This window comes from Lissotriton helveticus, chromosome 9 (genome assembly GCF_964261635.1).
Source record: "Lissotriton helveticus chromosome 9, aLisHel1.1, whole genome shotgun sequence".
NCBI classification, from domain to species: Eukaryota; Metazoa; Chordata; class Amphibia; order Caudata; family Salamandridae; genus Lissotriton; species Lissotriton helveticus.
Window position 1 is genome coordinate 1,033,113,322 of NC_136070.1, and position 25,643 is coordinate 1,033,138,964.

The window sequence follows — 25,643 nt, forward strand, 5'->3', positions numbered from 1 at the left end:
TGCATTGACCTCTCACCACCACATTAAATGCATCCCATTCAATTAAGGAGGAGCTTGTTGTGTCTCGATTAACTTAGAAATACTCAGATATGGAGGTGGACAATGATTGTCTAAAAACAAACGGCTTCTAGAAGGGCAGGTCAAGGCGCCAAACTAGAATGGCCGTACCCTCATGGGCCAGGGACAGTCTTAGGAGCAATGGACTATGATCCGACAGGGCACGTCACAAGTACTCTGAGCCTGTCACTACTGAACTAAGTTGTGCCAAACAGAGAAACATGTCTATCCGGGTGTGCAAGCAATATAGTGGTGAAATGAACGGAAAGTCCTGTTGCTGACCATTTTGCAACCTCCATACATCAAGTATTTCCCAATGTCACATCGAGTCTCAAATGGCCCTCTTGAGTTCACAGCTGCCAACGTGCCATGTAGTGGGGAGGTGGATCTATACATCTGTAAGTCTGTCACACAGTTGTAATCTCCTCCCAAGATTAAATCACCTGCCCTACACTAGAAAGTGGCTTAGATAATTGATGGAGTAATCGAGTCAACTCCTGGTTCGGGGCATATGTGCTCTCCAGCATCACTTCTCTACCCAGTAGCCTGCCTTTCACTATTACATATCGCCCCTCTGGATCAACAATTCTATCAGTTGCATTAAAGTGGTCCCCGGGCGAATCCACAACAGGGCTCCTGTTGAGTAGTTGTGAATTCCCTAATGTGAATAGATGCCCCCACCATCTCCGGCGGGGATGGAGCCCCTCTTCAGTCGTGCAGTGTGTTTCTTGTAGCATAACTATGTGTGCAACTCTACAACATATGTAACTATGGACATTATGATGTTTAGCTGGGGATCCCATGCCTCTAATATTCCAGGACATGAGTTTTAACTCCCCGGTGGAGGCAGTCTCAGTTATCATGGTAGTGGTAAGTATGCCTCCTCTCCCATGGTCCCCCATCTGAATAATTGATCCAGCCCCTGTATCAGAGCAGGATCCTGGAACACTGGCCCTTGGTCGTTTAACAATATGTCCCACTCCTCAACTCCCCAACCCGAGGGCAGCAGTGCAACTGCCGGCCGCCCAAACCTGCAAACAAACAAAAATATTTTGGTTATAATGCCACCTCCAGCTTATCAGGCAGGGCACTCTATTCTGAGGGGGAAGAGACTAGAGTAAAACAAAGCCATAGATTCTGTCCCAGCCCATCTCTACTGCAGAGACCTGCTTCAGCAGCCCCGGGGAAGCTAATCACACTCTACTGCCCAAGATCTATAGGAGAAAGCACATAGATCACATCATATCATCACAATACTCTCATGCATCCTGCCAGGAGGTGTTTGGTGGGGCCCAGTTTGCCACCCTTAATGATTATATAATGTCTTCAGCTGAGCGGGAGGTCACTTTTGGCAACTGTGACTCACTGCCAGTTGAGCCGTACAAGTCCGATGCCACCTCTTTTGAATATGTGGTGGCATCTCTATCTTGATCTTGCTTCTGAGGAGTGGCGATCTGCACCACTGCCTGCAGTGCTGCCTTCCTGCCATCTTCCATTTGTGAGGTTGTGGGTTTTTGTAATCATGTTTGTTGTGGTGAGCTCCTCTGCCTCTTCTTGGTGGAGTTCCTTACGTCACGGGTGCCTGATTGGGGTTTGCCAAAGGTGTTCCCGCTTTATAAGCTTCGAGCCATGACCATATCTCATCTGGAGAGGCGCAGAAATGGGTAGCTCCATCAAGAAGACTTTGGAGTTTCGATGGGAACATTAGGGAATATTGGCGATCTGCTTCTTGAAGTGCCCTTTTGGCATCTGTAAAGGATGCTCGTTGTGCCTGAACCCTGGCCATGAAGTCCAGGAATAATAATATTTTACTGTTATCTAGTAGGTAGGGGCCATGTGTTTGGGCCTGTTATAAGACAGAGTTGCGGTCTCTGTAGTAGAGGAGTCTTTCCACCACAGGGTGAGGTCATCCGGGCACAGGCGATTGAGCAGGAACCCGGTGGGCTCTCTCTATTGTAAAGAAAGGGGATAGACATTCCGTTGCTATTTCAGTTCTCAGTCATTTTTCCATAAACGCACCATATCCCGACCTTCAGCCCCCTTCGACAGGCCCACTACTCTAATATTGTTGCAGTGGCTGCACCCTTCGGCATCTTTAGCATGCCGCCCCAGGTCTGCAACCCTAGCCGTAGGTTCCTCTAGCTTGGAGCTTGTCGATTTCTGTTCTTTTTGAAGCTCTGCCACTGAACACTCCACTGCTTTGACTCTGTCTGCCAGCTTATGGTGTTCCGCCTGTAGTAACCCCAATCCCAGTGAGACAGCTCCAATAATTTTGTTGCAGAGCTGCCTTGGTGTCGGCAATGGCTGCTAGCACTTTGTCTAGATGTAGGTGGGGCGAAGTTTCTGCGCACGTATCTCCCCTTCTTCCTTCTGTGCTGTGGGGAGGGCTCCCTTGTGTTGGATTGGGTACCTCCCATCTTCTGCTTCGCATCATGGCAGGTTATACCATGTGGGGGGTTGCACGTCATCGATCCTGCTTTGCTTGTCCCGATGTGCCCCAACTGAGAGTATGGGTTGGAACCTCAGGCTACATATATGACAACAAGCCCAGTGGAATATAACTTGGCTCTGAGAGGTCCCAGTGCCCAAAACCTCTCTCATTGATTACTCCCCTGAGTTCGTATCTCATTTTTAGCTCCGGTCTCTGGTGATCCCTCCACCTCGGCCATAGTCATTTTGGGAGTCCCATGCTGTGGGCCATCCACACTGAAGAAGTCCAGTAGTAGGAGGCCCCTGATCACGTGTCTCTCTCCAGTCCTCAGGGTGTCTTCGGGTTTGTTCTCCTGAAAGGGGATCGGGGCCAGCCCCACAGTCCCAATTGTGGTTCTCCCGACAAGGGGATCAAATATCAACGCAGGCTGCTACCCAGGCACACTGGGAGGAATAGGAGTCTCTCCGTGTCCCCATCTTACAATCCTATTACTCCCAGCTGTATGGTCCAGCCGTATCCTCTGTCCCGATCCAGCCCTCTCCAATGAAAGTTGTAGTAGAGTTCAGCCAAAGCCACCTGTGATTTGCTTCTACAGTGGCACCTCCCTCACCGGGCCTCGACAGCGGCCCATCTCCTGCGTCGACTCATCCCGTTGGGCTCAGTCAACCCTCCAGAGAAGCCATCTCGGCCCCTGTCTTGCTGCCAGGTCCATGCTTTTCTCCTTCCCCTCAAGCTGGAATTCGAACACCAGGTGAATCTCCACCTCCGGGCCTCCTCTCTTGGCCAGCAGCTCTGGTGAGCCGTGCACGTCTATTCTAGTCAGCTCCTGCCTAAGATGCCGGGTGCCTCTCTCATCCACCACAGAGTCACCGATACTCCTCCGGGCATGGACCCGAGCCCAGCCGAAGGCCCCGGCTCCAGACGTCCTCCGGGGTCCTGCAGCTTGTAACTACACCCTCAGGCCCACTGCTAGTTCTTTGTCGTGGTGTCTTCCGGGCAGCCTTGATCCAGCATCAGCCACTAGCCACAGTCGGCAGTGGGTGCAGATCAAAGGGGAAGATCCACTCCCTGTGCTCCCTCTTTGATTTCCACTTCATCGGGGGTCTCGCTCACAGATCAGCAGGGGCCCTCATCTGCATTCACCCTCGCCCGATCTTCCCCACACCAGGCCCTCGTCACGTCGGATTGGTACTATGATTAAAAGTTGCTTTCTCCCTCACAGTACAGCCGCACTGCGGGCGTCCCACTTCCTGGGATGCCGCGATCCCAGTCTCAGAGTCCAAGAAATAAAGGAAAATTGCTTGGCCGAGACGGAGCTCCACGAACACACATCCGCCATGTTCGAGATCTCTGCCACGCCCCACCACCACCCACTCCTATGGAAGAATTAATACAGATGATGTTCCAGCCTGAAGCCATCTCTTTAGTCTGGAATATTAACCCTTCAATACAGTATCTGATGTACCAGGTTAGTTGTTTATGATTTACTTGTATAAATATATCTAGATTACACTAATTTTTACAGCTTTACACACCAGATGTTTTGTTAAGATGTTTTTTATTTCCAAAACCACTGTTGAAATATCCGATATTAACCTGAGCTCAACCCCCTGGTAGCTCTACCCCAGAGCAGGTAGATGTTACTTAGAGCAATTTGTAAAGAATGTATGCAGTACCAAAATAGTAATAAAGTTGAATTGCAAAACAAAGAAATCACAAACCAACTTTTCAAAATAGAGAAATATGTAATAAACGAAATGAAACCAAAATGACAAAATGCCAATAGGGGGAACAGGAGATATGAATGTGTAAAGTTTTAAGTAGGAATAGGACCGAGAAGCACAAATTGCAGCTGATAGTCACAGTAGACCTGGACCTAGAAGCAATTTGAATCTGACCGCGATGGAGCGAGGGTCGGATACACTAACCAGGCTCATCATGGTCAAAGATAGATTTTACCTTTTGCATTATTTTGGTAGCGATTCCGCTGCTGGAATTAAAAAATCCTACTAGGCCTATAGAGAAACTAAATATGGTCACAAACCTAAGATTACAACCAATATTGGGCAAGAAAATTACCCAAGCTTTGTGAGGGTATCCTCTCAGTGCAACAAATCAATAGCGACATAAAATTCCTAACATAGGAATATAATTTTAAGGTAAATTTGAATTGGGGTAAACAAAGTTGCCACTGAACCATTATGTATGAATGTATAATTTTCACCTTTTACTAAAACAAAGCCCATCATACTCATGCATATGGTTACCTTTCGACCAGCCACCTTATGTCTTAACTGAAAAGTCTACAAAATTAACCCCAGACGGACTCTATTCCTGCATTTCCCTGAGAACAGTTCTCATAACAGAGAGCCCTACTGCTTATTGGCTACCCTTCTACTGATGCAAGATCTTTCGAAAGTAGTAAACCACTTGGTGATGTTATCACCATCTGTATATTTTGGGTTAAAAACATTCTTCTCTCTCCCTAGGTGTGAAACTACTGCCATCAGAGATGGATCCTAGGCCCAACTCTCGTCTCTGTTTCTCTATGTTCAGCAGTTGAGCTTCTATAGCTGGCCCACTGGCCATCCTCCTAAGACCAAGATCCTCCTCTGAGGAAACTTCGTCTTCTGAGCTGGGGGTCTCTGCCACCTCCTCAGTGCTGTTATCATTCTAAGTTTGTTCCTCCTGGGAACCATCTTCATTCATTGGATGATCTTGCTCTGATACCGCCAACAGCTTTCTGAGCTTTGCAATGGTAGCATGATCCATATTTTTGATACCATACTCTTCACAAAGAGCCATTCAGTTAGAGTATGTCATCTCCATGTAAGGTGTTTTGTCGGGTTCCTGATACTGTGGGTAATTAATTTTTACACTAAAGTTGAAGCCTTTTTAGAAAGTTAGAAAAATCTTAACACTTTTGGTCCTAACTAAAATACAGACTTTTCAATTCTAATAACTAGTTGCAGAAACTTAGCCAAAGCCCTAACAGTTAATTTTACAAATTTTTAAAAAATATAGACCAGTTGAAAAATACAACTAGCTGAAGGCAATGTTGGTATTTATTCATGTGGTCACTTATTGACACAGTGGTAACAGCAACTGCAAAGTTAATGGCCCCACCACTGATCCACCAATGTAAGAAGTTGGATCTCTCTATAGTGTGCTAAAGTGAAGTACACTGTGCAGAGAGTCCAACGAAAACCTAGGCTGGTATACAGATGCAAAAGTAGATAATACTAACGCTCTATTTTTGGTAGTGAGGGTGAGCAGTTTGGTTTATCAGAGGGTAGTGCTAAGCATTTGTTGTATTCACAGAGGCCATAAATGGGACACAGACTCAAAAATAAATCTGAAACAAATTTTCAAATATAACACTGATTTGTATATCAGTTTTCAGACCAAGAACTTCATTCACAGGTAAGTACTTATTTTGTCACCAAGGTGATGCAATACTTTAGCTTTAGGACTAATACAGACTCCTTTTCCATATTACATTCAAAACAGCTTGCAAAGATTCAAGTAGCTATTTTGGAAACGTTTTTATAAACAAAAGAAAAAACTTTTTGTTAAGCTCTAGGGTATTTAAAGATATGAGGAGAGTTTAACAGTGTCAGATATGCGTTTCCCAAGGTGACATATATGTTCTTTGCGCTTTGCAAGTAGGATTATGTAAGTAATAATGTGTTTTGAGACTTGTCACAATCAATGAAAAAGGCAGAATGTGAAGAAAAAGAAAGTAGAATGTGCTACTTCAAGAACAAAAGCTAAGGTTCATATGACTGACTTCTAAATAGATTTTCTGCATATAATTGTGATTAATTAAACAGAAGTGTGAAAATAGCAATTTAGGGGCTCGTGCCATCTTCCCGGATATTTTTCTAAAGTGTGACACTTATTTATAAAACATGTGTGTACTGAACCCTATGTAACCCATCTTCTCAGGTATTTCGAGGTTTGGGAAGGTATTCTACTTTTTGTATTTTTTTATTTTACTGAAAGTTATGTAACCAGTACAATCAATCAAAACTAATACAATTCACGTATGACTCCTGCATTATGCAGTTCTACTGAACAATGACAATTCCATCATATTGCTATAGGCAGTGTAATATCAACAATCTTTTTAGCCTATGATTATTAGTACAGCATAGTGGAATGCCAACGTAAAAAGCAGACTAATTGACCAACTTGTCTGAACATGAGTTAAAATACATATGTGCTAAATGCTGCATGTCTATGGTGAATCACGTGTTGTTTACCACATGATCTTTACCACATGCAAAAAATAGTGCATGTGCTAATTAACACCCAAATACAAGTAGGAGAACTCATTGAAAGCCTTCAGCAAATATCACCACAAAAAACCTGCAGTCAAAATCAGGTTGTAAACATTCCTGAAAATTAAGGTAAGCTGCAAAACAATACAAAAACCTAAGATGAAAACAATAATGTAAGAAAACATGGTACATGCACTGCTTGAGCTCAAACATTGTCCTGTATGTCACTGACACTGTATCCCTTACATAGAAATCATCTTTCAGTGGTGTACTACATAACATGCCCACAGGGCCGGACAGGTCCTTTATTCTACCAGGCAATTCCCCTGTGGGCTGAAACCCTAGGAGGCTGTTTTTAAAACCCCAGGGTCAGTCTTGGTGCCTCTTTTACTTTCTCCAGCTCCCTAGAGTCAATTTCAGCAAGCACTTGGAAGAATTCATGGGAGGGAGAGAGAAAGAGAGAAAGAGAGGGAGGAGGAGGGAGGTAGAGAGAACGTGGTAAGTGAGGAAGAAGAGAGAGAGGATAGGGAAAGAGATACTGGATGGAAATGGAAAGAATGTGAAAAAGTTGATGGGAGCAGGGCTGGTTTGAATATTTTTGCCAGAACTGCTTTTCGTTCTGCATTCCAGGTCTGCATAACTGATTATGAAACTTTGGAAGCCACTTGCACTATGTTACCTTTTATCTTTCTTTGAAAATTGACAATAAAGTAAAAAAAGCTTCCCAGAGTAGAGAATGAAACCATTTTCGAGATCAATTTTACACCACATTTCCGTATTTCTGTGAGACAAAAATGTCGTACTCCTGGGATTCTATGACGGGCAGGGGATGAAAGAGGTTCTCCTGGAATTCTTTGAGAATTCACAAAAAGTTGGAAATTTACTCCATAGATGTAGGCCAACAGGAATACATTTCAAACTGTAGGATGGACTTTTGTGAATCGGGTCGAATGTACACATAATTTGATTTTCTGGTTCTTTGATGTAGCGTACTTCCGATCCTTTTTATCAAATTATATCCTTCCCTCTCTTAACATTATGATAGCAGTGTGTCCTTTAAAATAATCACTGAGGACCATTCTTTAGGATAGACCTAAAAAGGCACAAAACGCTGTTTTTCATTTTGAATACAATCAAACTCTTGTCATCTGCTAAACACATTAATGCAGGAATAACCACTGAGATGGGTGAGCCTTAGCAGGCAGATAATGCCAAATTGAAAGCTAGAAGAGCCTGCTATATTTCTGGAATACTTCATTATACAGTAAGTACCGTTAAAAGATTAATTACTCATTCCAATCGGATTAAGTATGTTTTCATTACAACTAGCTGCGTAAAACAATAAGAGTGTAATTGGAAGGTTGAAGAGAGCATAATGGTGTTACCATTGCCTGTCTCCAGGGGAAGTGACGCTGTTTTAAATAGTTCGAGCATTTGTTCGATGTCTGACTAGCTCCGTTTTTTTATGTAATGCAAATATGCATGCCTTGCTCTTGAGAGAAATTACTATTAACAGAACTATTACAAATCGTGATTCCTCCTGAATCGTTCTTGGCTGACCAGGACAATACTTCAGCAAACGTATTCTCATCATTTGTAGATGTTCAATCACAGTTATTGTTGTTTATCCGGACCTAGGGCCTTTTTTGAGTTTGGGAAACAGCATACCCATCATAATGTGGCGGTTTTACAAGTACCATAGACTATAATGCACTCGTAGTACAAAGAATGGGACCTCCCTCAGGTTTGTGACAGGGTACCTAGTCCTCAAAACTCTAAAATAAGGCCCCTTGGGACATATTTACTAAGAAACCATTGGAGCGTGGCGTTAAGTCAAAAAGGCTCACGCTGCACTCCGACAGTTTCCAAACACACCCCTGCCTTTGCCTTAATGATGGCACTATCTGTACCTGCCTAGCACCAACACAGGCACTTAGGCGCCATTGTGCAAGGGTGCTTGCGTTGCAGGGAAAGATTGTTAATGTACAGGAAGGGGTCCCTTCCTGCACATACAATCAGTAATGGCGATTTGTAACTTCTATGTGTGCTGCAGAATGCAGCATACATAGAAGTTGCTACTCATCATTTTTTTATGATTGTTTATGTGCAGGAAGGGACACCTTCCTGCACATAAACAATGATTTGTGGTGTTTTGCTTTTTCCATGCATGCGGCACAATGCAGCACACATAGACACTGCAAAAACATGGAGAAATAAAGCATTTCTCCTCATTTCCACATGTTAAGACCCGGTCCTAATTTTGCACTGCCCCATATTTATGCCAACCTTGTACATATGGAGCAGCATCAAAATCAATGGGTGTTGAGGTGGAACAACCTCCACCCATTGCCCATAACTTTCACACTTAGGGGCCCATTACTTTGTCTGCGCTCCACCGTGACGGTAAACGGGTCCGACCGCCCGAGTTGCAGCGATCCCGCTGTGCCCATTAGGATGCGACCGCAACCCTGGTGGTAGCATCCCGCATATTCAACATTGTGGCGAGCGGTGTTGTAAGCAGGACCCGCCACAATGTTGAAAAAGCATGTTGTGCATTGGCATGCAAAACGTGACAGGCACAGCACCGTGCCTGCCCCCTTATCAATGCCAATGTAGGGGGTACCATTGGTACCCCCCAAGGTCAGCCCCCTACCCCCCGGGGGCCCGCAACGTGCCCTCAAAGTAAACTCCGCATGCCTTTCCATGGCGGAGTCTCCGCCATGGAAAGGCAATCCGCCACACACATCATAATATGGACCGACACCATATTATGGGCCTTTTCCGCCTGGCAGGCAATCGTGACGATTGCCTGCCGGCTGAAAAGCGGCAGACGGTCTTTCCATCCACCGTGGTACCCCCCGACATGCTAATGTGGCAGGGGTAAATGGCCTTCCGGTGGGGAGTTTTGGCGGACAGATAGCCACCGCCAATAGGGAGGTGGCGATCCACCCACCATGATAAAAGTCCCCTAAGTGTAGGCATGAAAGGGGGCCTTATTCACAAGGTGGCGCAAAGCCCCTATTGCCACAGGAACATCAGAAATATTGACATTCCTATGGTGATAGAAGCTTGTAAATATGCCCCCTAGTTTGCAAGGAGTTTACACGGAGGTTTATACAAACTGTGACATAAAACTGTCTGAGTTGTGTTACGAATCCAAATAAAGATGCTGTGTATTAATAGATTTATCAATATATAGACACTTGAAAGCTTATACCGAAAACGAAGTCATTGATAGCAGAATTAGGTCCTTGTAAATTCTTCCACACACTATATATATCAAAACATAAAAAACAGAGACTGCATTGTAAAGCTGCCTGGAACTCAGACAAGTTATCAATCAATGTTTCAAAATAACTTGGTAAAGAACCTCTATCTGAAGTGAGGACCATGTCAAGAAGACTTTGCAAATATATGTTAGAATGTCATTGTAAGAAATATGTCTGACATAAATATGCTCTCCCGAGTATTGTTTACATAGCTATTGTTCTAATTGGTATAGATTTTCTATTATTAACTCCAATGGGACAATGGGCCAGGTGTGCAATGGGATTTTGCATGTGCAAACAGGTTTGCGACCCGTTTGTGCATACAAAAATCCTGTGAGCGATGTACTAACACTATTTCGCGAGTCGCAAATAAATTTTGACTCTCAAAATAGTGTTTAGTGACCCCCACAAGCCATGTACCCATGTCTTGTGACCGCAATCGGAATTTACTGCCCTCTTCAAGAGGGTGGTAATGCAATCGCAAAAGGGAAGGGGTCCCCAAGGGACCCCTTCCCCTTTGCCAATGCAGGGGAAAATATTTTTTAGGGGCAGGCAGTGGTCCCAGGGAGCACAACCTGCCCTACAAATTTTTATTTAAACGTTTCATTTTCATTTTTTTTAAATGCATCCTGTTTTCCGTTAAGGAAAACAGGTTGCATTTAATAAAAATGCTTTATTTAAACAGGCCCAGACCTGTTGAGCCCAGCAGATCACCATACCTGGGAGGGCCTGCCATTCTTAATGGGGTCGCAAATTGCGAGTGCCTCATGAATATTGATGAGGCATGCAATTTGAGACCCGCACAATAACATGGTCGTACATCTGGCTCAATATGTTTGCAAACGATATTTAGCATACGATATTTATAACAGATGATATTCTGGCAAAAATATTCTGATATCATACTGACTCTGCAAGTCTTGTTTTTGGAATACTGCACCAAGGGATCCTCTGTATTCTGTCTTTTGAATTGTTTAGTGGCCACTGCTTATTCCAAAGATCCTGACAAATGGTTTAATATTATTGCTGAGAAGGGACCCCCAAAACCATTAACCTATTGTGTGTCATCTATTGCTAGGAAGGTAGAGTAGGCTCACTAAGTTGGACAGAATGAGCATGATGTGGTAAAAGAGAATTCTTGCCTATTAAAACCTTTCTCTTTGTTTCAGACATTGTGATGAAAGCATAGAAAACCAACAATATACATAGATCAGATGGCGAAGATAGACAGGACCACCGCCCATCAAGGCTCTGTGAACAAAACAAAGAGCTTTGCACTGGATACGTTTGTCTACAGAAAGCCAGTGAAGAACTCTAAGTTGGTCCAAGGTATGAGTGCATTTGTTCAAATATCCCAGAATACAAGCTGCTGTGTTCTGGACGGTCTGTAGACACTAAACCAGGGCTTTTTTACACCCAGATATAAAACATTTCCTTAATCCACATGTGATATAATTACAGCCTGGATGTTAGTTTACGGGGTCCTAAGAGACACAGACCAGAGAAACTTCCTCAGACATCTGAGAAAGCTAAAGCATGAGGTTCTCATCATATTGCTCTGTCAATCAAACTTAAGATGGTTGTTCAGCCAAATGCTCAGGTTTTTGATGTCAGCACCAGAACAGGACCTAATTCTGTAGGCCATTACTGTAGCCAAAAAGGTGTGCTGATTGCCTATTAGCATAATTTCTGTAAATTTGGATGCACCCTTGTTCAAATCTGATAATGATCTACATGTCACCACATAGAAGATTACAGAGAAGCCAAAAGCTTCCACTGTGTCTGTTAAGATGTGCATATATCCGTTGAAAAGTGTGGGGCTCAGAGGTAAACCCTGGGGCACCCTATACCTAAATTGTCTCACTCATGAAGTGGAGGATTTAGAAAATAAATGAAAAAAGTGATCACTCAGAAAAGAGGCCAACCAGTTCGGAGCTATGCCCAGACCCTGAACTCCTCACCTCTCCTGAGTAACACCTGGTGCAACACAATGTCAGAATCCGGTCTAAGTTCCAGTAGAATGAGGGCCACCACCCCTCCAAAGCCAAGCGTGGCTCTAAGCTCTTCCGTCAAAAGTACAGACTCAGTACTATGGCCTAGGTGAAAACCTGATTGAAAGACCTGAAGATAGGGATGTTGCTCCATATAGTCCTAGAATAGTCATTAATATGTTTTTCCTGAATTTTCACCACAAAAGGAAGTACGGAAATGGGATGGTAATTCTCAAGTTTAGAAGAACCAAGAGTAGGTTTCTTCAATTAGGGAAGAATCATTGCATGCTTTTAGGCTAGGAGGACCGTTGCCATGGTCATCAATACATTGAATACCTCAAGAAAAACAGAAAACAAAGCAGGACTACCCTGCTTTAATACTCATGGGGGAGCAGAAATTATCCTGCTTTAATACCCTTGAGGGAGCCAGTTCCAGAGGAGAGCCCTACTTCATGGATTTGGCCAGGGCATCTAATTTGCTGTTTTCGAGCAATTTAACATTTGGCAGTGATTTCCTCTTGCCAACAGTTGTGAGGGGCTTCCCACATTTGGAATAAAACCCCAATAGTCCTCCTCTCCAGCAAACAAATGGGATCCTGTGAACTAGTCATCCGGCCCTTCTGGACATGAAGCTTCTTAATCTCCCTGGACTTCATATATCCTGTGGCAAGATCCCTGAACAGGTAAGCAAGCTACTGTTGCTAGAATGTATTGCACAAATTGCCATTGAGTCCCTATCAGGAAATAGGCTATTCCAATATCCTGGAGTCAGGTTGAGGATGGAGGCAGCTATAGGAATAAGCTATTCCAGAGTGCTAGGAGTTTCCAATGACAATCATCAATTTGAAAAAAAACCTCTGTTATCCCTAGGCTGAAATCCAGGAGATAGTAAGCCTCAGTGACCTCCATATAATGTCCGTCTGGAGGTCTTCAAATAACCTCATGCTGCAGGCACCCCATTTTCCACTTCTGCTCAGCCACCTAAGGTGTCAAATGCTGAGACTGGTCCTCCATCTGATGGTTTTGCTTGTGAGGCTGCACATTTAACCTATGACACCAGACCTCCGGAGCTGTCACACAGCACAAATCCTCAAGAGTGGCATATGGATATGCTTTGTAGGAGACACTTACAGTGAAACATCTTGTTCTCCTTTACAGGATCTATTCTTGGCTTGACAGGGTTCTTCCCAGACTATTAGTGACTTTGCCAACTCCTTCAGAGCACACTATCGCAAAGACTTTGCTCATGTAAATACACAGTGGTTAACATGTCATCAATAACAATCAGAAAACATTGATGCTCCCAACTCTACAGAAGTGGCAAAGTGGGATATTTTAGAATAGGAGTGACCATGATAAAAGTAGAGCTCAATCAACAATTTACAAGATTTTGAGTATTCACAAACAGTTTGCAGGTTGATTCCTTCTATGTAAATACACACATAGTTATTCCTGTAAGAAGCTGAAAAAATACCTTTCCAGAATGAACACGTAAAGGGGACATGCACATTATTATTACAGGGGGTGTAGAGGAAGATGTTTCTAATTGTTAAATGATGTTCTGATGGAGAAAAAATCTGAATGTGTAAATGTGCGTATTAATCAGGCTGGCAGTTCTCTGTGTGCATGGTTGACAGTAAGCACACCTGGAAGTATCTCTGGAAAACAGTTTACATAGATTTTTAGCATGGTTTGTGGGAATCAGCAAAAACATACATATTTATGCAAATATCTACTTAATTCCAAGATTCAAAGGTGTAATCATTTTCAAAATTAATGGGTTTGATTGTCCTGATTGTTATAGATAGGGTTGTATTAGGCTGGGTGGAAGTCCTGCGCACACAAAAACTGTATTTTATTATGTGAGGTTTTAATACAAAATTTAAGGTGTGCCTCAGGAACGTAGCAAAATATAACTACTAATACAAAAAATACATAAACAGAACCCAGTTAGCGTAATTGAGTGGGTTAGGCATACTCTCCACTTGGAAATGAGGTCCTCGCTGCATCTCTCATAATTCTGTACCTTAAGGCCTCCACTTGTGTTTCCAGATTGAGGGAGATGCAGTGGGGATAATTTGAGGTCCATAATGCCTCCTGATATACACGTGTAAATGCATAAAACCCAAGTAAGGGGTTCCATGAGATGGTGTATGTTCAATCCATTTGATGAGTTTAACTGATTCTGTATATGTATTATGAGTATTAGCAGTTATATTTTGCTTCTTCAATTTCTAACTATATGTAGTTATCAATACACAATGAGGGTCAGGTCCTGAAGAATACCTAGGGCAGAATCTAGGGCAGAAACATGTTGACTTTTTCCTATGGTTGTAATATACCCCTAAAGTTTCAATTCTACACAGCAGGGACCATATTAAAAGAAGCTAGCCCATCAGGAGATGGTTTTGATTTCGTCACTTCTATCCCCTCTGATCTCTTTTCAGTAACACCCACACCAATAACATCTTTAGGGCTCCCCTTTGTTTTAAACATGTCAACAGCTCCTCTATTTTTCAACTCTGTAGCACTTATTGATAAATGTTTTTATTGATATGAGGAGGAACTCTATGATAAATAATGCTATGCTTTGGGTGGGTGAGAGCTTTCGTCCTATTAAAAAATTGTATATCTTTTGAGCCTGAACTTTTGTGTTTAGTTTTATGTATGTTTTGAGTAGGTTTCCCAACTGAACAGTACTATACTCTACTAGTCTGACTGAAAAGTATCTCATACAGGTGTGTGTAATAAACATCAAGGCATTTGGGTACAGTGTCTACTTTATATATAAGCAAATCTGGGAGTCAGTAGGGAACAATTATGTGGCTCGTGCGGTCAAAAAAACACAAGGCTTTAAAGAGGTTACCTCTCTGTGAACTTGTTTAAGGTAACTGAAAAGGCAACTATATGATATCAGTTGAAGGACAAACCTAGTAGCAGAACTTGGTGGCTCCATTGCCTCTTATTTCCTCATGGGTAACAGAAGTAGATTCCTCCGGTCTGAGAAAGGCAGTCAAGTTGACTTCAAAATCCTTTGTGCCCTTATTGACAAGTCGGTCAAATCATGGTAATACTTCTGGATACAAGGTTTCCTGTTGACTCCTTCTGAAATGTCTCCACTCTCTTTTACGTACTATAGATTTATGGCGCTTTTCTACGATAGCCAAAAATATGAGTAAACTATGAATAAAATCGGGTCTACCTATTTTTTCTGATCTGCTGGCATGACGTTATCCACTAAAGTACGAAGGTCTATGGAGGTAATGAGAAAAGTAGGGAACAGAAGGAACTACAACTAGGAAAAATTATCGTCTTTCAATCAAATTTTAGATACCCCTTTGCACAAGAACACCTTGATTGCAGCAATATATTTGGGACTTTATTGTAATTTCAAGTTTACATTACACTTCCTTAAAAGTTCTCGAAATGTTTACTGTACGTTTTGCAAGAATGGTTGTATTCATGCATGTAGTCCACTCTCCTTTTTCAAAAGAATTACGGAATATTTTTGGAAATCTATGAATTTGAATACCAGGCCAATATTTTGATGAATGCTTAATGACTGTAAATAATTTGAAACTCAAGGGAGGCAAAAGCACTAAAGGCCAGGAAGTTTCCAAACAAAAGAGGGTCATTTCCCAAACAGGACAACAAATCATTTTTACTGCAACATTTTTTTAGGGATGATGTGGTAGAGCATTTCTGTGGTCGACCGGATGAATCACCTCTCCAAATGCTAGTAAATGATGTATGTGCAGAGGCGCTGCAGGCCCCTGACGCTTATTAGATGAAAACGTGTTCTTATTTACTGGATGTTACAGTTTATTCAACCCGCAATGAAGTAGTTGGAATCAAATAGACTAACAACATGGTTACACGGGGCACATTCATCTGGAAAACAACAAACTACGGGTCGCTGAATATGAATTGGTCATGAGGGGTTTTGTATTGCTGTTCACCGTGACCAATAGCAACTCATATAATGAGAGCATTTGTGCAAAAATCTACAATGGGGCCTTTATTCCTTAAATCTAAGCATTTCTCGCTGTGTGCTACAAGTGTGACTTTAAAAACACAATTCCAGCTAATGAGTGAACAGAGAGTTGTTTCTTAGTTGGCCTTGTTGGGACTAGTGCATAGGCCCACAAAATAATATGCCAGATCAGTGGTTCTGAGCTTTTATTGTTGATTAAGTGAAAAATGTTATGTTCTTTTTCATCCTTTTGCACTGTTGTTTAAAATGTTTTTCTTTACTGAAGGATGCTCACACCGCTTTTAAGTGTTGTGTGCGCTTTGTATAACATTGAGTGAAGAGGCTAGTGGAGCTTAGTGAAAGTCAAATTAAAGAGAGCAAGTATAGAAGGGCATATATAATCTGAACTTTTTTTAACCTCTCACCTGGTGCAGGGTCGTTCCAATGCAAAACGAAAAGCCCTTCTCAGCAGGATTGTTAATGCTATTGATGGCACAACTAAGGTATCACCCACCATGGCTGCATACATTTACTCTAACAGTAATGCTATTTCTGAGCAGAACTACCTCACATTTTTAAAGGGACAGTACTAGGAAACATATGCAAGTATGATGGACACTGGTGGGCAGTGTAAGAAACAGAGAATTCTGTGCAGAACCTAAAATCAAAGACCACGCAAGCTGGTACCTTTCAAGTGCCCACACTTCTCCATATGTCTCAAACGTCTGACACAATCCCAGCATGGATTTTTAGACTCTCTGGCCAGTTGTTTCCACAGAGAATTGTTGGAAATATGTCCAAAGGAAGCGGCTCAGTGCACAGAGGGTTTGGGGCCAGATGTCGGTAAATGAGAAATACCGAATTTTACCGATTCGCTATTAAGAAATCGGTATTTCCTATGTAGGTAAAGATTCTGTAAAAAATACTGAATCCTTAATATTCCTTATTATCAAATCGATAATTGAGATTCAGTAATAAGGAATACCTACCCATTCATTTCTTTGGGCTTGGAGGCCCAAAGGAATGAATGTGAAGACATTCAGTATTAGCGATTCGGTATTACCGAATCAGTAATACCGGGAGGTATTTCAAGGGTGCCAGGGTGTCCAAAGGACACCATGTTGCACCCCTGAAATGTGCATGTGTGCACATGTGGCGCACATACATGCCCTAAGGGCATGGATTTGTGCCACATGGCACTTTAAAAAAAGGAAAAAAGTGCTTTTTTAAGGAACATCGGTAATTACCACCAACTTGAAGTTGGTGGTAATTACCAATTTCTTAAGGCTCAAAAGCACTCTTCAATCGCTATTTACCGATTCCTTATTTACCGATTCCTTACCTACATTAGGAATGGCTAAATATCGGTCGGTAACGCTGAAATTTACCGAATTTCGGCGTTACCGACCAGTATTTACACACCTACATCTGGCCCCTGGTCTTTAAATCCAATGCCAAACCTATTTGCGTTTCATTGGCTGTATGCTAAATGGTGTATACAGAAGGAAGCTAGATACAAGTGTCCCAGTGTTTATTTTGTTTGAGGTTGCGCATGGATTGCTTCTTTATATATTGATGGCTATCTTTTCTTTTGTTTTTCCAAGTGCTGAGCTGGGATTATTTTTACACGGCATAATGGTGTAAATAGAGGGAAAATCACAGTTTAATAGTTGTAAAGGGTATTCGACAGTAATAGTTATCTGCTATTCCATTTCTTTAAGTATTTATTTTTTGGGGCATTTTTCATAGATGTTTTCTATGAATGTGTTGTGGCCTTGGCTAGTTCGTCACTAGTAAAGCGTCTTCATCATCACTTAATTTATTATACAATTAATTGTATTTGCCGGCTTGACGTGCGTTTTATCATTGTTGCTGTTATTTTCATAGTTGTTTTTCTTTCCTTTTTGTAGAATTGTATTGGCATTCAAAATAAACATAACATAAGTTAAATAGGACAATCACAGGCAACTTAACATCCCTCACCCTGAACACCTCTTGGCACATGTCAAACGGTTTATGGCAATATTTCACTTAAGTACAAATGGCACAAGAACCCATAGAAGACCTCCGTAGCTGTTCGCCAAGTAAATTGACTCCAGGTAAGTTAACCCATCTGAAAATAATCATGCAACTCCCCCAACCCCCATCTCCCTCATTCAGGCGCTGCTGGCACAGGTAAGAGCAGTGGGGCGGGCCGGGTTGGGAGGGTGGAAGTAGACAGGCGACGGGATAGGTAAAATGTAATGAATAAATAAATAAAACCACTTGCCTTGCGCTCGCTGCATCACTGAGTCTGAGATGTGGCGAGCGCAAGGTAAGTGGTTTTATTATTGTCTTTAATTTAATTTTACCTATCACGTCGTCTGTTGACTTTTCCATCCCCACCCCGCCCTGCCCCAGCCCTGCCCCAACAATCTTACCTGTGCCAGCTGCGCCTGCCCTCAGTTGTTCTATTTTTTAGCCACATAACTCATCAATAGTTTTCAGTAATAATATAATTACTCTTTGGCCATCGTAACTGTTGGTGATGTGGCCGAACGGCTAGAGCCGTTGACCTCGAAGCTGAGGAACAGGGTTCGAGTCTCGCCAGGGACTCTCAACATCCTGTGATTCTAGCAAATCACATAATCTCCCCTTGCATAACAAAAAAATAATGTGTCCGTCTGTAACGCTGGTGCTCATGTAAAGCACTCTTATACCTTCGGGTCTAGTTTGTGCTATATAAAACAAATACAAAAAAAACTCACTGAGGCTCAGGGGCTCTGACACCCGTCAGTCTGAGCCATATGTAATTTTGCCAGAATTAGGATGAGGAGAATGTTTATCAAGCTGCTACTCTTTTGCCACGCAACTACTAAGTGAGATTTATTAAGCCATGCAAGACCACCTTGTGTCGCTCTAGAGTAACGCAACGCAGTGCAAACCACTGATTTGCAATACTCTGCCCCAGGGAGGCATTCCATGAGTGGATAGTGGGTGAGTTGAGAATGCGTCAAAATAATATGCCTCCCCAGGTGAGGTGTAATCAGGAGAAATATCTTTAGTTCGCCTCGTTTTTTCCTCTTTCTATGTGTGCCGCATTCTGCCGCACACATAGAAAGATGAAAATGCCTCAGAGGATTGTTTATGTGCAGGAAGGAGCAGGGGTGTCTGCATTTGCACTAGGCAGCACATTGTGACAAGAGCAGGGAAAAGACAGGAATGTGCTATATAATATTAAATACGGCACATTACTGCCCTCTCCCTATCATGCAGCACAGCAAGGTGGCTTGCTGCGCTGCATGATTTTGTGATAAATGTGCCCCATAGCGTAAACGTGCTCTTGAGTGTAAGTTTGCCTCTAAGTATTCAAAGACGTGTAACAAGCTCAATTTATGGGAACGCAGGGTAACCGTCCAACCCAGCACCGAAATAAAGTACCTCCACCCTTTTGAAAGCAGTTCTCACAAAGGAATTGAAAACTAGGGTGCCCTCAAAGCAGAACAATGATGGGTTCATTATATTTCGTTTTCTTTGTAGGATTCATACTTTGGGAAACATTTGTTATGTATTTTTTTTTCTGATATAAATACTATAGCAATAACAGGTATGTTTTGTTTGGGTTTTTGTGGGTGCCAAATATTGTACAGACAATTAAAGCAATATCCCAACTTAGCCACATTAATCATGAACACATTAGTATATGTTGTGGAGTATGGGCACAACTTTTGGTTTTCTTTTTGCAAATTAAATTTCCAAGGATTGTTATCTTTACATTTTCTAATATTCTTGCATCAATGTGGTGTATTCTCATGGCACTGACAACCTATTGTATACATGTGTGTCACTGAGGCAGGCAAAATTAGTAAATTCCCATCTTGAGACAAATATGATACTATTGAAGAATGGGTTGTTTTCTTTCTGTTTTTCCAAAATTTAACATTTTCTTTCTGGAGGTTGTCATTTTTATGACCTGGTCATTCCCATTGAACTGTATTTTGTTGTTGTTTTTATTCTATATTTTATAGCAGTCGTTTTCCTATAGTGTTCTGTGGTATATTAATAATGCTTTATTTCACAATTTCTACTCGGATGGTGTTTGATATGCGCCCTTTGCGTTTTGTTTCTTCTACTGTTCCAACAGAAAGCACAATTACTGCCATATATGCTGAGTAGCTGTTTTTTGCATCATGTGGTATTTTGAGGTCCATGGCTCTGCTGCTACACGTTTCCTACGTATGCATTTCCAAAACAATCTTTCATGTTTAGCTTTTTCCTTGCAATATAGCCACGTATTTTCACGTATGAATAATCCCTTTTATAGACTTGATTTATGTAGATTTTTTAGATAGTCCTGGAATTTTTCACGTTAAGTATGTCCTTATTTACCCGTCAATTAATTATTAAATGTTGCTGTATGTTTGTCAGCTTCAATGTTGTCAGTTCCTATTTGTTTGCAAAAATGTTGTCAGTCATTTTCACTGCAGCTGTATTATTATGCTGCTCTTTTCATGTACAACATGAAAAATGTTTACCTAGTTTTCTTTGTTATGCTTCATTTAATACTGTCATTCAAAGTTTGTTTATTTATGGTATTTGCTTGGTCTGTGATAATATTGTCTGAGATAGGGGTGTAGTGATTGTGTCCCGATGAAATGTCTCCTAGGTTGTAATTTCTTTAAAGGTGCAGCGGTTTATTTCATTGTTCTTTTTGCTTTTTTAGTTTAGACAATATTGAAGATACAATGTGAGGGGAGGAGCCAAGAACAGCGAGGCAGCGCGGTAGCACCAGGCACAACAGGACGGCCACGACCGCAGTGGTACTGGGATCTACATTGGAATCACCAGATGTCGTGAGTCCTCTCAAAGATGAGAGAGGGGCGAGGGATCTTTTATACTGGCCACACAGTCTACCGTCGCACATTATTGCCATCTGCCATCCATCCAATATCAGCGACAGATATCAGTGGCTGCATCCAGTAGCTTTCATCTTGTGCCGTCACACATCTCCCTCGTCCCACAATCCACACAGAGCTGGTACTTTGAGCAATTGGGTGGCCTATTCCTGGCCTATTCCAGACAACGCAACAACAAGACGCAGAGGTGAGCAAAAGAGGTGTAGCAGAAGGGAGCGCCAGGTGTGGAGGTGGACTCTTCAGCTAGCTTTAGGCAAGCTGCAGTGCGGTAGGCACAGTGGCAACGGGTAGAAGGCTGGTGACACAGAAGCATGTGGTTTAGTGACTGGTGTGGCTTGTGCAGCAACTCTCCTCCACCTAGCATGCCCCCTACGGCACAAAGTCAGATTCACACCCGCACTAAAGTAACATCAATTTTATCTTCAATGGGGTCTCCATCTACCTAAATCAGTGGAGATGTAGAGGAGACCTGCAGCTGTGGGCCAGTGACTGCAATTTGGGTCTGTGCTGTTTCCTGGACTGTGGCCTACTCCTCTCTTGTCAAGTCAGTCTTTTAAAAAAGCTTTAAGAACCGCCTAACAATCGGCTTGCCTGGTTCCGCTGGGTCCCGCTGCTTACATCTACTGAACTGTTGAGATCTATGTTTTGGGACCTCTGGTGAGACCATTGTGTAGACCAACAGTGGGTGGCTGATTAGGAGGAATTGAGGAGCAGAGCGGGCTGTGCTTGCACCAGCCCAATTTAAATGGAACGGCTGGGAGAGCTCATCCTTCATTTGCTTCTCCAGTGTAAGATCCAAGCTTCCTGATGTCTAAGGCCCCATCCGACCTGGATGCCCTACTTCCCATCCCTTGTTTGTCAGCTTACCCAGTCGGGCCTGCTCCCCCAGTCTATCTGCCTAGTCTGCCCTGTTGCCTGATGCACTTTCCTGGTGACCTCATTAGAGCTCCCCAGTGTCAATTGTCACTGGGGGGCCTCTAGGTAGATTCAAAATCGATTAAAAGAAGCACTTAATTTATCTGTTGCCGAAATTCTTTCAAATACACTCTGAGGGAACAGAGACATTACAACAAAGACCAGAGAAAGATGTTACGTCATGAACCCCGGAGGCAGAACTCATTAATGTAGAGCATCTACCTACCCCAGCCATTTTAGAAAACATCAGTGGACAAACAGGGATAACACAACCCCCATATGTACCATCAGAAGTAGTGGCAAGTAAATTAAGTCAGATCTTGCCAACAGAGCCTACACCAGTAACTAGTATATCTCCAATTACTCGGTCAAATATCAAGGCAGGTTTATTGCCAGTGGTAAAGGAATGTGCAAGAGAAGCAGAAAGTTGGAATCCTTTAGTTAGTTATCCAACACAAGATTGTGTACTTCAAATAGTGGACATCGCTGCAGATTGGGATCCTGACACATGCTGACATAGATCAAAAATACTGTCAATCTTTAAACCACTTCCAAAGCTTCCAAAAATATCCTCAAAAGATATCAAATTGGTTTATCTCCGCCGAGCAGCCTATGGCCTGACCACAGGCCTTAGTTTATGTTTACTCAAGATCTGTTGCTAATGAGGTATTAGCCTTCGTTGATGACTTGAGTCATACTATTCAGAACTTAGGTAACAACAATACCTCCATGAACAAATGCCTTCAGGTGAATAAATAATAATCACGAAAACAACAACTGGAAGATATATTTATACTATTGATAAAAAGGTGCCCAAATCGAACAAGAAGATTTGTCCTGGGTAGCTGCAGCCATAAATCCGGGCCATCCAGTCTCAAAGCCTTTATTACCGAAGCCCTGACACTTTTATGCTCATAATTTCATAGAGTACAACGGACCTGAAGAGAAATTGGATATCCCTAACACTGGTGTTATCACAGAGAGACATTACAATTGTGTCATTGCAGGAAGCATGGGAAACAGAAGAGGGTCTGATGAATGAATATCTCACTTACTCTTTAAAAGATGTAAAATGCAAGTACAAAAGACCATATAGTGGGCTGATGCTTTTAGCTTATATTAAGGAGTCATTGAGATGTGTGAGGATAATGCAAGAAACCGTTGATTTTATTACCACAATAATATTAGGAACACAGATTCCTAATAGTTGTAGTGTGGAAAGCAGCAGAATGAAGTTAATAATTGTGCATATATATTTTCCTCCTAAAAAATCCCAGAAGTTATTTAGAGATTTTGTATATGTAATTGAGAAAATTGGGGCAAGCTACCCAAAGACCACCATATTATTGCTAGGAGATTTTAATGCAAACGTACCAAGTGCTCTGCCTCTTGATAAGTTCCAGCAAGAAAAAGAGAGGGGTTCACTCATTCCAGGGCAGATATTAGCAGTTCCATGGGTGGTCGTATTGGGAAAAAACTTAATACTGTAGTTGATACCCAAATCTCACAATAATAAATGGAAGGACAAAGAGTGATCAACCTGGGAGACACACATTGATAATTGTTGTACTACATCTTTAATAGACTATATGGCAGTCTCCACTAAACCTTTCCATCTTATATAGGATATGAAGATTGCTGATTCACTAGGAAGTGATCTTAAGTACTTGAGTCTAACTTTATTCCATACCCTAGAATTGAGGAAAAATGGAGCAACAGTGATTAAATATATTGTAAGAATAATTAAAGGATTGTATAGTCTTCAGTAGTGAAAAAGGCAACAGCTACATTGATAGGCGACTGCTTGATCTCTTTTAAAGAGATAAACCAAGAAGGAATGTAGAAATTAGACAACATCCTTTCCATCGAACAAAAAATAAATCGTATAAAGGATCAAAATTCATCTATAAAAGAGAAAGCAAGAATGTAGCTGAACAAGAATATGAGGGAGGCTTTTAAACGTATTGTAAAACTGAGAGGCCATCATATTAAACAACATAGCAAAGATTATAGGAACAAACCTAAAAAGAGTGCCTAGATAGAAAACGCATAAATATGGACTGAAGCAATAGCAGGTTTCAGACTCAGGAATAATAAATTGTTTTGAAATATTGTAAGTAAACCAATAGGGATGGAAAGACATTGACACCCCTCCAGTCACTGAAGAGGAATGGTGCAATTACATACCAGAGCACTATGGAGTAAAACATAGGAGTAATGATAATCAACAAACACTGCTATTACCACAAAATGTACAGTACCTTAACAGTCAAGCTGATTTAGAAGATTTAATACCATCTGATAAAGAAGTTGAACTAATCAATAAAAGCCCGAGAAGTTCACGGGCCCAAGACCCTTATGCGCTATGTGCTGACATATTAAAGTCTGCACCCAGGGAATGGGCCCACATTTTAACTCGTCTTTGCAGTCATAATAATAGGTTACAGTGCATAATAATAATAATAATAATAATAGGTTACAGTGCAGTGCAGGTCACTGTGTTGCCTTACTCTGTGTCAAAGAGGCATTTCATGGGCATTGCATTGGGTGCTTCCACGCAACACCCATTATTTTGGCGCATTCCCAGATTTACAAGGACTTCTGAACCTGGGAAGGTGTGAAAAACCTACACCTCCCACATGGAGGGAAGAAAACACCTCCATTCATTGTTTTTGTGCAGGAAGGTGCGCAAAACAATCATTCCTACAATGCAAACACCCTGGCTCCATGGTGCCAGTGTACCTGCGTTGGTCCAAGGCAGCCAAAAGGGCCGCAGAGCAGTGGGAAAGAAAAGGAATGCACAGTTTATCATAAATACAACTCATTCCTGCCCTTTCCTTTTGATGCAGGGTAGCGCAGCAAAGTGACTTTCTGTGCTGTCCTGTGTCATGCTCCAAATTTTCACTTGCTCTTTTCCAAAGGAACTCTTTATGGGTTTGTGCTAGGATAGGTTAGGTCCTTTAGATTAAGATAAGGTTTAGTTCCTTTATGGAACATGTTATTTTGTATGCTCATTCTAACCAATTGTTTCCTGATATCTCTGTAACGGAGTTATTTGACTAATCTCAATTAAAAGACAACAATACAAACGAATCTCTTAAAGAGAAAATACAGCTTTTAAAACTTCACCAAACCCCTCATCATTGACTGAACATTACATTCTATAAATTGGTGATTTATTGAGAAATGTATTTGGGTTATGCTCCATTCTGACATGGTGGCAAAGATTCATCCACCTGAAAATGCGCAGATATTGGAGATCTTCTTAGTTCTCTAAGTTTCAAGGTGCAGCTGTTTATAAACTGTTCATGCATTTTTAGTGCTCGCTCTGTTAAAGTGGGGCCAGTAAATATATTATAATAGGGGGCAAAATGTTTACTTTATTTAGTGCATAATTTTAAAATTATTTTAATGGAATATTGATGTGCAAAACTGCTTGTTGCTGTGCAGAATGTGTAAAATACTGTGATATTGTAATGTGTTGTCTTTAATTACAAATACAACATCCAGCAAAAAAAAAATAACATTTGTTTACCATTCAGAGGTGATATACAGATGTTTTATTTAAAGATGCCCCTTTTCTCGCTCTAGCTTTAACCTACCCTACTTTTGGCAAAAAGCCCTGTAAAATACTGCATAAAGCTTATGAAACTGATCACAAACTTAGGTGGTTATTCAGAATTTGTCAGACAGGGTGCTGAGCCACAAAGGTGGTGGAGCACCCTGTCCACTAAACGGATGGTCCAGCTGCCCTCTTTAGAGTCAGGCAGACCTTTATCTTTACAGCAGCGCTGATCCCAGGGACCACCGGACTTGAGGTAATAAGTAT